This window comes from Malus domestica, chromosome 07, assembly GCF_042453785.1.
Source record: "Malus domestica chromosome 07, GDT2T_hap1".
Classification (NCBI taxonomy): Eukaryota; Viridiplantae; Streptophyta; class Magnoliopsida; order Rosales; family Rosaceae; genus Malus; species Malus domestica.
The window spans coordinates 29,960,235-29,970,960 of record NC_091667.1 but is presented as its reverse complement, the minus strand read 5'-3'; the positions used below and the strand labels follow the sequence as shown (position 1 = coordinate 29,970,960).

At 39.7% G+C, this 10,726-nt stretch overlaps 1 pseudogene; it reads left to right on the top strand.

The window, feature by feature from the left end:
- Positions 1-10,726, top strand: part of LOC103422068 (probable LRR receptor-like serine/threonine-protein kinase At3g47570) — a 75,308-nt pseudogene that overhangs the window by 2,518 nt on the left and 62,064 nt on the right.

Below are 10,726 nucleotides of genomic sequence, written 5' to 3'. Positions count from 1 at the left end.
TGCCAAAGAATCTGAATCTCACTCAAAGAGTTAACATTGCCATCGATGTAGCGTGTGCTCTGGATTATTTGCACAACCGCTCCCACATGCCAATAGTTCATTGTGATATAAAGCCCAGCAACATTTTGTTAGACAGTGATATGACTGCTTGTGTTGGTGATTTCGGTTTAGCAAGGTACCTCTGGGATGCTTCTTGCCCATCTCCTTTGCATGAAAGCAGTTCCAATGTCATAAAAGGCACCACAGGCTATGCTCCCCCAGGTAAATTTTCTTTTATATATATTTTATTTGTGCTTGCACTATGGTTTTGTATATAGCATGAGTTTTTTGAAGTCACACATAAGAACAAAGCTACGTTTTTGTGCATATAACTTAAAGAGTATGGAATGGGAGGCAAGGTGTCAACATATGGCGACGTGTATAGCTACGGAATATTGTTGTTGGAGATGCTAACTGGTAAGAGGCCGACAGATGACATGTTTAAAGATGGTATGGACCTGCACAATTTTGTTATGATGGCTCTACCAGAACGTGTGGGAGAAATATGTGATCCAGTACTTGTACAAGTAGAAGAAAGCAGCAGCAGTACTAATCCCAGAAGTAATAGGGGGAATCATGCCACAAATGATCGAGGAAAAAGGGTTGTGGGGTGCTTGACTTCCATTGCAAGTTTAGGAGTTGCTTGTTCTGTTGCGATGCCGAGAGAGAGAAAAGACATGAGCAATGTGGTAGCTGAATTGAGTCTAATAAAGGATGTGCTAACTGGAACTAGGATGCCTAGAGAGAACCCGTGATGACGACCCAAGTAGTGAGTAATAATACCCTGTTATCATTAAATAAAATCCCATGACGGTGCTTGAATTTTGCATGGTGATCTTCTGAATGATGACGAGGAGGACTGGAACAAGTGAAGTGGATTTTCCCGTTGTGCAATTTCATTTTGTATGTTTTGTGAATGATCTTAATTTGTAAGATCGTCTTTATGTTTGCTTGGAAATCTGGAATTTGTCAATTTTAGTTTGGTTCATGTTCTTATAAATAAATTATGCAATTTTAAGTTTGGTATTTGTCAATTTAAGTTTGTTTCATGTTCTTATAATTAAATTATACAATATTAAGTTTGGAATTTGTCAATTGAAGATTTTGACAAATATTTTTACATTTCTTCTGAGCCTTTAGATTTTATAGCATCCAATGGTCCTAATTAAGAGTGATGTGTGTTGTGAATAATATGTGGATGACCCACATGAAAAATTTGTTACTATTTATGCACAGTATTTTCACTATTCATTTGTGGAAAATTTGTAAAGTGAATATTGCTTTCTTTTGTTTATAAAAGGAAGAAGAGAAGATGAAAGTATGATGTTCACGGGAGAGATAGGAAGGAAGAAAGAAAGAGAGAAAAGAGAGGAAAAGTAGAGGAGATAATAGAGAGAGTTATCTTTGTACTCCTATTATTCCAAATTATAATGAAAGCATCACTGTTGCCTGGAGAACGTACTCCAGTCACACGGACTGTAGAGAAATCGCGTAAATTTTATGTCTTGTTTCATTTATTCCACTGCACACACCGTCGATTTTACAACAATGTGGAGACTTTTAGTCATTAAATAATATAGTTGATAAAGTGGATTATTAACTAATATAATAAATAAACAAATAAAGATCAAAACTTAAAATGAATAAAAACTGAGAGTTTCGCTAGAAAGGTAAAAACCCTAGAAGCCTATTTGACTCTTGTGAACTCGCATCCAAAGTCTACTACATCTTTGGAGATTGGGGGATGGAGATTTCCCTAAATTCCAACGATTTGATTAACTGTAGAATGTTGAGTAGTTTATTGTTTGCTATTTAATGGTTGCAAAAAGTTAAAAATTGGGTGGAAAACTAAAGTGGTAAACTCTGCAAACGTGAAGAAAGATGGTTGGATATTAAAATTTCATGAGGAAAATTGTAATTGAATGAGGAACACAAGTCATATTTTCATGCGGATAGAAGAATTTTTTGGAATGACATCATTCTTGTTTTGATTTTTTTTTTTTATTTTCATGGTAAAAAAAATAGTATTATATAGCCATGAAGAAGCATTCACTGCATCAAAGACAATGATGAATTTCGTCAATGTCATATTGCAGACCTTTTTGTTGTTGTTGGAGAGTTGCAGACTTAAACAGCAAAGGGATCAGGAAGGAAGCTGGATCTATTTTAACTTCACAATATTCCTTTATCAAAATATTTATTTGAAATTTATTTTATTTCCATGTCATTGCCACATCATTTAGTAGTCATCTTAACTTTTAATTAGAAGCGTTAGATGTAAATAAATCCAAGAGCTTATAAAAAGTGTAAAAATACTTTTCAAAATGTTTATCCCTTGATCATATCCCATATATATATAAGCCTTTTCGTAGACAGTCCGCAAAAATGAACGTTAAGCACACCTCTTGTATTGTTAATAAATTTTACTCAATTTGCTCATTTGATGGTTTTGGTAGCCCAAGTATCAGGCCGGGTAGCCCAAGTATCAGCTTCCCACACATTATTCTTTATTATGACCAACAAATTGAATAAATTATATAAAAACAATAAACATAATTAAATAAGAGCGTACGTAAAACTAGAAAATGTGTGCATCCTTATCAACAATAACATCATGATTATTAAGGATTTATTTATTTCTTGTCAATGTCATGAGACAACATGGAGTCATAGACGAGGCAATCTAGTCAACAACATGCCGACGTATCGAGATGACATCGATTTAACCAGCGTATTTGCAATGTCACAAAATGCCTTGCAATTTGCAACAGTATTAACTATGAGAGTACTCACATGAGGGCAACTGCAGGAGAAACTTGTCAATGTACCATTTGCATGAACCTTCCTCTCCACTAGAAAAAAACTAGCTAGCGAGTCTTTATGTTTTACTTTTTTTTTTCTTCTGGGTGATGCTACATTTATCATGTTTTTCATATCGTATTTGTTCTTCCTAATACGAACATTTAATAAATAACGTCTAAGTCGCATTCTACTATCTATGATAACGCTATCTGTTTTTTTTTTCTTTTCAGTTTTTTTTTTCACTACATCTGCAAGCTCGACATGACTTTTTAAAGAGCTAATTAAGAAGAGCAATGATATACTTACTAAAGTTTTCATACTACATTTGTACCACCTTGTTAATAAATGTACGACTCACCAATACACGTGGTCTTATCCTATTAAAGAGGTGATACAAATATAATATGAAAAATGTAGTAAGAGTATATATATATAGCATTTTTGACGAATTATTGCAAGTGCCAAAGTTGTTTGTTGTGTTCCCCAAACCGTCAACCACGGCATGCATGCAGAAACCAGCTGTGGGACCTAATTCGGACGCTAAAATTGGCTCCTTTCATTGCGTCAACTTACTGTTACATAAATATCCATAGTTTTATTTTGTAGCCTAGCCAAAATGGAGTTCTCAAGAAACTTTATTTTCGGGATTTTATTTAGATTTCAAATCCATTTCCAGGAAATTTTGCTAGATTTGTCTCCAAGGTGTGGGAACAGGGGCCTTTTAATTACCCTATTCATTTTTCCAAGCAACTGTAAAGTTGCCTACCAAAGCCCAATAATCCACATTCCCTTTCTTTTCCACCACTTTTTCTTTCCTCTTTTTGTTCCACTTCCGTGTGTTCCCTCTTGCTTTTATTTTATTTTAATTTTTTTTTTCTTCTCTTTCTTTCCCACTTTTTGTTCCACTTCCGTGTGTGCTCTGGCCACATATTCCCTTAGTAGTTCTTTGGCATGAACCAGCTTGGAAAGCAGATTGCAGTACACATCAAGGTTCCGGTCCACACTTCTTTTGTCAATGTTTAAGGCTCCACATAACTGTTGAACATAACCAAAGTGTAAATGCTCAAACATTGCTATCATCGTGCAAGGCCATTGAATAATTGACTCCAATTCTTTTGTTTGTTTTTATTATTTCCTTTTCTTCTTTTTGTTTGAAATTGATCCTAAAGCAGATTTAACTACACACTAACACAAGGTAAGGTAAAATGCAACCATTTTAACACAAAAACATCACAAAGACTTTAGAAATAGATGGTATAAATGCATGAAATATATGAGTGATCAAATACCCCCAAACTTACATTTTTGCTAGTCCTCTAGCAAAACAAAACACAAAACAAAACCACTCAACTAAGACTATATTCAACAACTTAGTAGCCAACTTCTCAATTCGATTTCATATATAAGTTCCAACCATGAAATACACTGCCAAGAAGTAAGTAACAAGTGCTCAATACATCATCCAATAGTTAACCAAATTTCCTTCAAACAAAACTTGAAATGTCATGTGTGAGCTAGTCTAGTCAATGCAATTCCAAGCTCCTTTAAATCATCATATGCAAACATATGAGCTTCTCACAAGACATACGCTCATTCACTCATAAGTTTTGGTTAATGTGTTTCACTCAAGTGATCTCATTGTACATGCCGCCATATGCTTGCTTGTCCACCTAACTCGCTATCGATATTTAAGTAATACCTTGGATCAATAGGACTTTATTACGGTTGTAATGGGGCTAAAGGTGATAGGCTAATGAAAAAAAGGATATGGAAATCAAAAATTTTGAGAAAGTACACTTTAGTAGTTTTCCAACACCTCAATATCACACCACTTCAAATTGAAAGCAAAATAATAAAACCTCGAGCACCAGTTACTCCCCAAATTCAACTTCAAAAGGAAATTTATACTCTACAAACACATTTTCAACAAATCAACACTCTCCAATTTTCTTTTCTTTTTTTTTTCTTTTTTTTTCTTTTTTTTCTTTTTTAAAGAAACAAATCTGCAAAGCTATGCATAAATCTGCAAAAGCTACATCACCCATCAAATTCACATTTCATTGTATACATATGCTCCATCCATCTTTCTACATAAATGAAACCCCCAAGAGCACAACCCATGTAATACTTTCTCAAAACAATAAAGAATCGATTTCTGTGTATGGGCTCAACTCCAATATCGGAGCATGGTAAAGAGATGTGGCTAACAAAGAAATGGCTTAGTTAAAGGCTCAACGGGCTACTATGGACACACATAGCATATAAGGTAGGCACGAAAGGCTCAAACGATCCAAAGATGGCCTCTATCACTTCCAAGTTATTACATGAATTGATTAATGAATCGAGAAGTAAAGCAAGTTATAGAGATACATGTACAGTGAGATCATACGCACAAGAAGGAATGAGATTGATGCATAATGGTTCAATCATGTATAGGCTCAAAAACTCACAAGGTTTACATAATCTCACATGATTCATATATGAAACGCTAAATCATGCTCAAGTTTCACATTGACAAGACTAGGCACATTTATTTTTCAAGTTGATTGCTGGAAATCACAGTTAACACAAAGACAACGAAAAGAACTTAGACTTCTTGAAAGTAAGAAGGAAATTAAGATCAAATCTTATCATTGAATTGAGAAGTAGCTACAAACAACAACAAAAATGCAAAAACTTTTTTTTTATTTTTTTATTTTTTTTATTTTTTAACAAGAAGTAAACTAACGAAATATATTTCAACCCCCAAACTTAATTATAGCATTGTCCCCAATGATAATGAAAGGAATTTTTAACAATAAGACATAAAAATGGAAGGAAAGAAATACAAAATGAAATCAATACACATAAAGAAAAGGAAAGAACACACCAATTTGTGTAGGCGAGGAGAGCAGCAGTAAAAATGCATTTTTGTTCCATGGTAGAATTCCAAATCATCCCCAAACTTGTTTCAACACGTCCCATAATGCATAACAAATGTGTGAGTAACCCGTGGGATTAAGAAACTTTGCAAGAAGTTGTGGTAAAGACTGCAAAATCATTACCTGCATAAGGGAGCAAAAGTAGGACTTAGACACACAAACCAGAAAACAAGAGAAAAACAGAACAAGAACATTTAAAATTATTCAAACTAAAGATGAAAGATAGAAAACTTGGGTTGCCTCCCAAGAAGCGCTTTAGTTACTGTCTAGAGCTAGACATTATGTTGGCAGTTTGATTCAAATAACAGGTGCCTTCAAAGTGATGGAATCCTTAGCAAGATCATATGGAGACTCCTTGTATAACTTCAAGCGATGCCCATTAACTTTGAAGACAAAACCAGTTTGCATGTTTTGGATATTGTTCGGGCCCAAAATGTCAGTTTGGGCCGAGTATAGAATCATTCTCGGCCCGGAAGGACTGGCGACAAGGGTGCCATGGATCGTTCAGTGCGTGGGCCTCCAAACCTAGGTTGGCTAGGTCATGATGCAAGACAAGTCGAGTCCTGGTGCAATAAGGAGTCTCGGCAGGATTAATAACCCGAAAGTGAATCCGGCTCAATTAAGGACTAGGTTCTCAATTATAGTGAAAATAGGACTGGTCGAGTTGGTGTTTGATCAGGAGAATGAGACCTAGTCCGAGTAGGGTTTTAACTCAGCTTTAAAGGGATTCAGTGCTATAAATAGAAGAGGTTGTGCATCATTCAAGCCCCCTCAAATTCAACACACAACTGCCCTGTGCAAACTCTCTCAACAATTTGAGATTTTTATTTTCTCTCTTCGCTGACACATCTTCCGTTGGCATCAACAGCACTGTGAAAGCAACCGGTGATATCTTAAGTCGGCATAGATAGCTCTGTCATCGTAGAATCAACCGGTCTCGCAGTATCTTCCGTTGGCATCAACAACACTGCGGCGAGGATGGTTGGTACCTATCCAAGTCTCGGTCGAGAAAGATTTCTGAATCCTTATTGATTGAGGTCATCTCATTAGCTTTCTCGACGAAGTGAGGTGTTACAGTTTACTGAGCTCGGCGCATTGCAGGTCGAGTTATTTTATGATTGGATACTCCCAAGTGGGATTTAGAGTTCGACATTCAGACGGCCGAACCACGTTCACTGTTAAGACTTATATTCGCTTTGAGTATTTGTGCCCTTACACTTTGGTGTTGATTCGGCGAGAGTTTACTCTGACGAATAACATCACTGTGACCGAATCCGACGACGGCGATTCGTGAACTTCGTAAGAATAGTAACCTTGTCTTCAGGTTCGAGAACCCAAGAGGCCGAGACGTGTTCCTTTCTCGACCGCAATCGTAAAACGCAGAAGTCAGCCGCGCACCCAACGCAACATCAACCAATTTTACTCCTCGGTCGAGGAGTTGGCACGCCCCGCATTCACCGAATGATGTAGTTAGCTTATAGATTATTCGGCATGCGCGCAGGCTTGGTCGTTTTTAGGGTCAACATTTTGGCACGCCCAGTGGGACCCAGTGCTAAACTACGAAGTTCATGCCAATTGAAATGCGATCGGTAAAAAAGAAAACAGCTATGGGAAAATCAACAGCTGATTTGCCAATTCAGAACATAGGACAAAGTGTGCCACAGGCGCAAAATCCCCTTAGCGCAGTGACACTTGAGTCCACAAGCACGACTCGTCGAGAAAGGGAAGTTAATCTCGACGGTCAGCTCCGCAGTCCAGAAGTCCCTAACAGAAACACTTGCGTTCTCAATGAAGGGATAATGGAGGATTGCGACAAGGATGGTGGTGAAGGATCCGACCCACCAACAAGATCATTTATTCGAAAACGACTTGACGAGCAGTCTCGGACGGTCGAGCAGACGTTTAGTCGAGGAATCGATAAACTGCATGACGTGATACACAGTACCAATGAATAGTAAACCAAATTGCTGGAAATACTGGTTAGTAAGGTCAGTGAGGGCAGGTCTTTCGATCTTCTCCAGCACTTACCACCAAGAAATAATCCGTTACCAATTGTACAGGCCGAGTCAATCCCTGCTCGGCTCAAACAAATTGACTTGGAAAAATGAGGAGGATTGAATAGTAGGTCAGACGGATTCGACCAGAGATAGAAGCAACGCCCGTTGATATGATTGAAGTTCATCGAATGATCGACTCGGCCATGAAAAAAGGGCCGAAGTTCCTTAAATTTATCCATCCATATCCGGCTTATGTGGAAACGTTCGGATACCCTAAAGGTTTCAAAATCCCAGATTTTAGCCTTTTTACCGGTGAATCGTCCCTATCTTCGTTGGAGCATGTGGCTCGTTTCACCGCGTAATGCAGAGATGTTAATAGTGACTTTCATAAGTTACGGCTGTTCAACTTTTCATTGACCGGCTCGACATTTGCCTGGTATATCAACCTCCTTCCTAATTCCGTCTAAAACTGGGAGGAATTGGTCGAGAAATTCCACGAGCAGTTTTATCGACCAGGGATGGAGATGTCAGTCTCTTCATTAGCAAGGATGGCTCAGGCATCTGATGAGTCGCCAATGGATTATCTTGCCAGATTCAAATCAGCCAGGAATTGGTGCCGGGTGCCTTTACCCGAAGTCGAATTTGTTAGGCTTGCTTTAAACGGCCTTGATGTGGAATACAAAAAGAAATTCTTAGGGGCAAACTTTCGAGATATGTATGAGTTAGCCCAGCATGTCGAGCAATACGACTATTTGCTTCGAGAGGAGAAGATCTGGAAATCCCCATCCCGAGGGACGATTTACAAAAATCCCGCGGTCGAAGGTGAAGAGTCTCAGTACGTCAGCGTGGATGCGGCCGAGATAGTCATAGATAAACCATACATTTGCAAGGCATTGACTCAAGTCAATTCCAAGGATGCCAAAATTCGCTCGGCGACAGAAGGGATAGCGATAAACTTCAAGGGTTTATACCTTCGATATTACAAAGGCCGAAGCAATTCTTGATCAGTTGCTATCAGCAAAGATTATCAAACTTCGGCCAGGGCATAACATTCCCACGGCTGAGAAGCTTAAAGGAAAAACATATTGTAAATATCATAACTCGACCAAGCACGCCACAAACAATTGCGTCGTATTTCGTGATGATGTCCAGAGCTGGATTGACAATGGCAAGTTAAAATTTCCTGAAAAACGCATGACGGTCGATACAGACCCATTCCCTGCGGTAATAGTTGGCATGGTAGACGCTCGTTTGCCTAAAAGTAAAGGGAAAGAGAAGATTGAGCTTGCACCAGTGCAACACATCATCAAGAAAAACGCTCAACCCCGACTCAAGATCGATCTATTTTCCAATGCACCACCTACTGAATTCTCAGGACCAGCAATAGTTCAATCCATGTCAACTTCCAGCGATGAGGAAAACGACAGGCCGGTAGTCTTGTGCAGTAATTGTAAAGCACGCGTCATGTTAACCGAGCCTAAGGAGAAGTTGCATCGAACGCCGATACCTCGACCACAATCGACGATCTCGACAGCACCGTCAAAGAAACCAAGTGAAGGCCAGCGCATCAAAGTATTCGAGAGACTCGGCCCTAAGCAACAGACAGATGATTCTACCTCGGTCAGACGGCGTCTTGATTTCGACGCACCATTTTATAACGAGGAGTATTATTCACGTAACTCCAGCAGCTCATGTTCTTCAGCGAAGCCAAGAAGTTTTAAGCCTCCTGAACCACGTGATCAACGTTGGTATAGCTATAATTCCCCCACTGGCATGTATACCGCGCTGTCCAAATCTCAGAAACGTCAACGTCAGCGAATAGATTGTTTGGCTCGATGACAGGTGGCCCAGCCTGTTTCGACCACTAAATGGTAGCCGAAAGGAACGGCAGGGAGTGGAGATGATCGGCCAACCCCGACAATCATGGCGGAATTACAAGGGCAAAAGGAAACCAATCGAGACTTCGAAACTACCATTGAAGCAGCCGAGAAGCAGATTAGACTTCTTCTTCGGCCTGGCGAAATGACAGCTCGTTTCGAGCAATTTAAGAAATAGGCCAAAAGCCAACTGCCTCCATTGCCGCCAAGAGAGCCCATCGTCAAAGTACGGCGAAACCTACATCCCCCATTCCTCGGCGAATCATTGGAATATATGAAAGAGTTTCACAAGAGGTATTCCGCCAATGATTTATATAGGTTGCCCAAGGCGTGCCAAGAAGCTCTTAACCAACTTGTCCCGATGCCGACCAGATCATCCAGAAAACCACCGATCCGACGATGAAAGCCAGATTCCAACACATTCGAAAGGCTAAAGTTCTCAGCTTCGAGGTCGATCCCTACACAGACATTGACACAGCCGAGCTCCCTTTCTCTCTCGAGGACCTTCAACACCTTCGATACCATTTCGAAATCTTTTCGGCGGTTTCCTTGTTCGGTTTGACGGCCGATGAGATAAAATGGGTGGAACGATTGGATGCTTACTTGGACACCAGGAACGCCCGGATCGCCTATAAGGAACGAGCTCGCCAGACACGGCAGGAGCAGACCCCGACGCTAGATGTATGTAAGTCCAAAGACAACAGTCACCAAAATACGGCGTCGAATTGTGTGACTCAAGCGTCTGACCATGTTGAGACACACGGCGAACTGGATATAGTCCTCTTCACTCAGGAGGAAGACGACCAGGATCTAATGGGCCCTTCAGTCCTTGAAAATATGGAAATCAGTATGGTCTATGTTCTGCCTGCCGAATTTCAGCAGACCACACACCAGCCAAGTTTCTTGGACGACGATGTGGTCGCCGAAGAAGCGACACAGGTTGATTTTGTCACTCCTGAGGACGAGCCCACTAACGGTAATGACAAGCTTAAAACAGCCTTGGACATCTTGTTTCCCATTCCCTCCTCGGCCAACCTTCAACATTTAAAACCGTTGTATGTCACGGCCCATATTGAAGGTTACCCAATCT